At 44.5% G+C, this 7,344-nt stretch overlaps 1 long non-coding RNA gene across 1 annotated transcript; it reads right to left on the bottom strand.

The window, feature by feature from the left end:
- Positions 1 to 4,166: 4,166 nt before the first annotated feature.
- Positions 4,167 to 4,612, bottom strand: LOC117544194. Its single transcript, XR_004568658.1, has 2 exons — positions 4,522 to 4,612; positions 4,167 to 4,466 (listed from the first exon to the last, which is right to left on the bottom strand). It is a non-coding gene; the product is annotated as an uncharacterized LOC117544194 (long non-coding RNA).
- Between the last annotated feature and the right edge of the window lie 2,732 nt (positions 4,613 to 7,344).

Genomic DNA, 7,344 nt, shown 5'->3' on the forward strand with positions numbered 1-7,344 from the left:
TCTCCCCTTTCTTTCAAAAATACTTGAACGTGTCCAGTGGCGTTTCTATATGTACAAAAGTGGTGGGGCACAAACAACTTAGATGTCTATATATAAGCTTCTGCAGTGAGGTTCATGGCTGGTGAGGCACTGGCACTGACTCTTCAGGTTTACAAATATTATATTTTGACCTAAATCAAAATATAATATTATTTTCAAAAGCTTTTTTTGTCTGATGCTTCGATTAATTTTAAACAGACAGTTCAACAGAAGGATACCCAAACAATTTAATTTGATCATTTAAATATTGAATTGTTCTCTCTTAGTAAGATCCCATTTTCAATAAAATTGTGGTCTTACCTTGACTTGAAGATGAAGTCCATTTGCCTATCCTTCTGGACAAAAATCTCTATTACTTTTTTGTAAAAGTCCTCCTTATCTTCTTGTAGTTTCAAAAGTCTATCATAAATCTAAATGATGGATTTATGATTCGAACATTATAAAAGTAGGGTAGACATAGGGCTGAACAAAAGGTGCATTTATCTAACAGGTACGTTTCCCACAGATCTTATTTTCTTATTTTTGATCTTATTCAGCTATTTCTAAAATCCTATGGAGAAATCTCATTGCTTTTTTGTGGAGGGAAGCCATGCGCAGCTTACTTCCTGGTTTTAGGACGCGTCTCTCTCCTCCTCTTCACCTGCTCTTCACACACCACACTTTTCGCGGCACACGTACTTACAGCCAATCAGCTCTGAATTATGTGAGATGACGTATGGTGGGGATGGCAGCTCTATGCCCCTATGGTCATTATTTTTTGCCACACACATTAAATAGGAAAAAATGAGCATGCGCAGTGTAGTTTTTACAGTCACCGTTCACTTAGACAGTGAGAGGGAGGGGCATGATCGGGTTTTGTCCCACATGGCTCTAAACAAACAGCTCAATAGGCACACACTGTAGAGTAGACACTAATTAGAAGAACACATACTAAAACAGCAATGTCCAGACGAATCAGATGATTAAACATGATCTTAAAATATATTTTACAGTGGCGAGCCGTCAGGGCCCTCTAGGCCCTCTGTGAGGGCCTAAGATATTCTAAAAAATAATATTTAAAAACATAAAAAAACAAACATTTTTTTTAAAATATTTTTTTAATATATTTTGTTGTTGTTACATTTTTCATTAGTTTTACCAAAATAACTTGATTTAATTGTGTTTAAAATAATATTTCCAAAGAAATAAATCCTTCGAATCTGCCTGTTCAGTTTATGTTGGAATGTGAAGGGTTAAATGCCGTCTCTGCGAGTTACTGTGAAGACGGGAGGGCTTGTTGGTCCCTCTCTACATTCACAGAGGGCCCGCTATAGTAACTCAACGAGAGAGTAATGTCAAATGACAGTACAATTGAATCAAAGGATCAGCTGAATGACCCGCAAGTGCTTCATCCAAAAGGACAGGAGGATGGACTTTGTGTTTAAGTGATTTGATCATCAAAGGTAGGCCTAAGTCTTTTTCAATGTGGGCCGCCGTGCCGACTTCATTCATTTGTAATTGTTACTTGGCTGTGGGTGCCCTGTCATGATAGGTGTTTATATAAATGATGTTGTTTTGTGTGGTAGAGGGTCGCTGTCATTGATGCGTTTTGCACCCCGGGCCGCGGTTTTGATATTCCGCTGAAGTATACGCTGTGACGTAATATCTCTTCTTTTTTTTCGAGGGAAGGGGGGTCAGAGGGCCTAGGTATAAAAGTCACGGCTCGCCACTGATATTTTATATATATTTTAATGTATTTTTTGCATTTTGTTGTAATCATTATTTTAATACTTTCTGCTGACACTAGGTGGGGCTGTGCCCCACCTGCCCCTAATGAACAGTCGCCACTGAACGTGTCATTGCCTCACAACTAAAATCCCACCTCAGCTCCAATGACCTCTTTGAGCCATTTCAATCTGGTTTCCGATCAAAACACAGCACAGAAACAGCTCTTCTGAAAATCACAAACTACCTCCTCCTCTCCTCTGACTCCGGCAACCTGAACCTGAACATCCTCATCCTCCTCGACCTCACCGCAGCATTCGACACCATCAACCACGCCATCCTGCTGTCCCTCCTCGAATCATCACTCAACATCACCGACACTGCACTCTCCTAGCTGAAATCAGTTTATCAACATCAACAACTGCACCTCCTTCACTGCTCCTCTGTCCGAAGGCGTCCCCCAGGGTTCGGTGCTTGGCAAAATAATTTGTCGCCACAACCTTCAATTTCACTGCTATGCCGATGACATCCAACTTTATATCTCAACAAAAACCATCACCCCCACAGCACATTCCACTCTCACCAACTGTCTCTCAGGAATAAAAGCATGGATGCAAACAAACTATCGCCAACTGAACAGTGCCAAATCAGACATCATCATCATCGGCCCCCCATCCCGTACCAAAGCCATCCAGAATGTCAACTTCACCATTGACAGCCACACTCTATCTCCCCCCCATACATCCGCAACCTCAGAGTCATCTTCGACAGTCAACTCAAATTCTACCACCACATCACTCACATCACCAGGACCGCCTTTTTCCACCTCAAAAACATTGCCCGTCTCCGCCCATCACTCTCCTCCTCTGCTGCTGAAACCCTGATTCATGCATTCATCACATCATGACTCCACTACTGCAATAGCATCCTCTATGGCAGGGGTAGGCAAGTAAGTTTGGCCGTGGGCCAATTTTTTGCTGAGCCGCAAGATGGCGGGCCAGAACATAATCAAAGCCTAATTCAAGGAATTGATTTTGGTAAGAGGGCGCAGCGCCCCTGTTCCCCGGTTCAGAAAAAACTCTATCGCTGATAAGCCTCCCCATCAACACTCTGATGCGCAGTCAGATCCGCTGATTGGTTCACTGATGATATAGGCGCCCAATCCAGAGCCTCTGGCTAGACCCGCCCAAAGGGAGGCTCGTCCTCTCTAGCCCCTTTTCAGTCCCAAAGCCAGGGCTATTATCTGTATTTTAACAGACTTATCTTTTAAATTGAGGTGTATTTATTGTTCTCTTCAAACTTTATTTTTCTCTGAAATTGTAGGGAGGATGGTCCTCCCTTTCCTCGATGGACGAGCCTCCACTGAGTAAAGTAGAGTTATTAACTAGCAGTGTTATTTAACATACTTTTATTCTGATAAGTATTGTCAAGTTCTCTGGATTTTTGGCATTTATTTGAGTGTTTGCCCATTTGAGAGGCTTGAGGGACAACTGGAATCATTTTTCCTTTTCTTTATTTCAACTTTTCAAGGACACATTAGGATTCTTTCAGGTTGAAAACCTTTAAAAAATACCAAAGGACAAAATAAATCAATTACAGCAGTTTTGCTTTGCAATTTCATATATTATAACCTAAATTAATCAGTAACCAACTATTTTACTCAAACTCAATGTATTTAATAGTTAAATAAGTACTTTAATTGACCTGGTTCCCCCCAACCACACATTTGCCATATGTGACCCGCTCTATCGAAATCAGTCGAAAGTCGCAACGGCTCATTTCAAAATAAACGTGGATTTGCGTAAAAAAATAGTTTTTCGGGGATCGGGTGTTTTGTTTCATTTTAAATAAACAAAGTCTTGGCTTTCAGAATATGACATTTTTATTTCCAAAATCACACGATAAATACATGTTTGAACTAAGCTTGTAAAGCAGTGTTTCTCAAACTTTTTCATACCAAGGACCACTTAACCAATAAGTTAATGGGGCTCATTTTTATATTTCTTCAGTTTATAATCGTTACAGATCAAAAAATTCAGATTCATTTTTCAATAAATGATTCCACAAACAACATAATTATTACATTCAAACAAACTACTTGTAGTAGATGAAGTACATTATTCAAAAGTTTACATTAACTTTGAATAATAACACGGGAGAATGCTCTCTTTTCCCCTCTCCCTCCCTCTCTCTCCTGACAGCCCGTCAGTTTCTCATGCAGCTCACTAAACAGTGGGCGGGGCTTCAGGTGATCATGCAGAGCTGCGTGTCTCCATCAGACTCAGCAGCTGATCTGATCTCTCTCTCGGGTCCGGTTACACTTCACTCGCGGTTATGACCATATCGATCAGATCCAGCTCTCCTGATCGGCCTTGTTACGTTCCCACTTGGCTAGGGTACAAACGGGAAACGACACGACCAGATTGGATTTGGTATATTTGTTACCGGTGGTTTTATTGTCACTGAAACTAGGCAAAATGATGGTCACACAGATTGGCCCCACAACACGGGTCAATCTGTCACTATAATACAACACAAAGGGTCTCCAAAAGAGAGTTGCCCCGCTATAGAAAGAAAAACAAATCTCACTACTCAAGTGGAAACAAGCAATAAACAAAACGGGACTGTGGAAACACACAGCTGGTGCGGGTCTACAGGTGCTAATCACCTGGCTCTACGCAATATCCACTCACAGGAACGCTGGTCTACAGGTGCTAATCAACCTGGATCTAAGCAGTATAAACACACAGGAATGCTGGTCTACAGGTGCTAATCAACCTGGATCTAAGCAGTATACACACACACAAAATCCCTACGCTAACACAGAACCCGACGACACACTGCTACTCAGTGTGCTCGCCTAGAACCCTACTATAGACACTGCTACTCAGTGGCGCTAATACCAAAGACACACGCTAAATCTCAGAATTCACAGAATGAAGGCTTATCACAAGGATAGGGTTGAGGCATCTGACACAAAATACAGAGCCTCCCGACTGTTTGTCCGTGCTCAGCCTTATACTCCTCCCCCGGATGACGTGGCAGAAGCGAGCAGGGGTTGGGCGACGTCTGTCCAATCCCCGCGGATGTTGAGCGGTCCGGACGGCCAATGACAGCAGAGGAACTGCACAGCTCATTTACATACACAAACAGACTTAAGCTCACAAAGTAGCAGCGGCTGTAACACCCCCCCCCCCTTTAAAACACAAACCCCACAGGGGTTTTTGTGAACCATAACACATCACACACCATGACCACAGAACACATCACTCCAGTCTGGACAGAGCATCTGCGAACACGTTCTCTGAGCCTTTCTTGTGTCGGATTTGCAGGTTGTAGTCCTGAACGATCAGAGCCCACCGCATGAGACGCTGATTGTGGTTGTACATGCGGGACAAAAAGACAACGGGGTTATGATCGGTAAACACTGCAACCGGCAAAGAACTAGACCCGACATAAACCTCAAAGTGCTGGAGAGCTAACAACAAAGCAAGGGTCTCCTTTTCAATGGTAGAGTAGCGTACCTGGTGTTTGTTGAATTTACGGGAGAAATAGCAGACAGGATGATCAACTCTTGCCGCATCTTCCTGCAGTAAAACAGCACCGGCCCCCACTGCACTAGCATCCACCTCGAGTTTAAAGGGCTTCGCAAGATCGGGAGCAGCGAGCACAGGAGCGTGACTCAAAAGTGTCTTTACACACTCAAATGCATGCTGGCACTCAGGGGTCCAAACATATTCCACCTTGGGACTTATCAACCTAGTTAGGGGTTGAGCTACAGTGGAGAAGTTACGGCAGAAACTGCGGTAGTAGCCTGCCATACCGAGGAAACGACGGAGATCACTCCTGGTGACGGGCACCGCACATTCAGCCACCGCAGTAACCTTAGCCTCCACTGGTCTAACTTGGCCTTGCCCAACCTGCTTTCCTAAATAGGTGACCGTAGCTTTACCAAACTCACATTTGGCCAGATTCAAAGTAAGAGACGCCTGTGCGAGCCGGGTGAATACCTGCCCCAGAATCTTCATGTGCATCTCCCATGTGGGCGTGTACACAATGAGGTCATCCAAATACGCGTTACAATGGCTTATTCCGGAGAGGACAGTATTCACCAATCTTTGAAATGTAGCGGGAGCGTTACACATACCGAACGCCATTACTGTATATTGCAGGAAACAGTCAGGCGTAGCGAAAGCGGAGATTTTTGAGGCACGGTCCGTTAAAGGTACCTGCCAGTAACCTTTAAGTAGGTCCAATTTACTGACAAATTTAGCGGAACCTAAATTATCAATGCAATCCTCCATTCTCGGCAATGGGTAGCAATCTGTTACCGTAACAGCGTTCACTTTACGGTAGTCCGTAATAAATCGCGGAGAACCATCAGATTTCGCCTCTACAAGACACGGCGAACACCATGGGCTATAGCTCTGTGTCGCCAGGCCATTTGCTACAAGATAGTCAGCCTCCTGTTTCATAAGTGCGCGTTTGGTGGGATTGGCGCGGTACGGATGTTGTTTGATTGGCCTCGCACCTTTTACATCAATGTCATGTTTTATCACATTAGTTTGGGTGGGGACATCATGGAAAAGGCACGGGAAATCATCCACCAACTGGGTTACGTCATTCTGCTGGCTCTCCTGCAGATGACCTAACGTGGTCGGCAGTGTCTCTACCATCTCCGAGTTGCATAACCGCGCACCCGGCTGGTGATGTGAGCGCATCACCAACCCGTCGTCAGAGGAGCCGGAACTATCTACCACTATTAACGCCGAAGCAGCCACTCTTTGATTACATGAGCCGGCTGGCGTACTATCAGTGACGGTGCGTGCATGATATCGCTTCAACATGTTTATATGGCAGACACGCGTTTTTCGTCGTCTCTCGGGAGTACCAATCACGTAATCGGTGTCACTGAGGCAATCACGGATTTCATACGGCCCGAGGAATTTGGCTGAGAGCGCAGAGCCGGGGACAGGTAATAGTGCGAGGACCTTGTCACCTATGTCAAAGTGCCTAGGGACAGCGGCACGGTCATAATTACATTACATTACATTACATTGCATTTAGCTGACGCTTTTATCCAAAGCGACTTACAATAAGTACATTCGACCAGGAAGACACAACCTTGAAGAAAACAGAATCATATAAGTATATCAGGTTTCATAGAGCCAAACATTTCAAGTGCTACTCAACTGGCTTTAGGTAATCCAGTCCTTTATTAGTATAAAAGTGCTTCGTTAATCGTTCTAACGCTCGAAGTGGAGTCGAAAGAGATGAGTTTTCAGTTTGCGCCGGAAGATGTGCAAGCTATCTGCTGTCCTGATGTCAATGGGGAGCTCATTCCACCATCTTGGAGCCAGGATAGCAAACCCACGTGTTTTCGCCGATGGGAACTTGGGTCCCCCTCGCAGCGAGGGCGCAACGAGTCGTTTGGCTGATGCAGAGCGTAGTGCACGCGCTGGGGTGTACGGTTTAACCATGTCCTGGATGTAGGAAGGGCCAGATCCATTCGCAGCACGGTAAGCAAGTACCAGTGTCTTGAAGTGGATTCTAGCAGTTACCGGAAGCCAGTGAAGGGAGCGGAGGAGCGGAGGGGTGTGG

This window comes from Gymnodraco acuticeps, unplaced genomic scaffold, assembly GCF_902827175.1.
Source record: "Gymnodraco acuticeps unplaced genomic scaffold, fGymAcu1.1, whole genome shotgun sequence".
NCBI classification, from domain to species: domain Eukaryota; kingdom Metazoa; phylum Chordata; class Actinopteri; order Perciformes; family Bathydraconidae; genus Gymnodraco; species Gymnodraco acuticeps.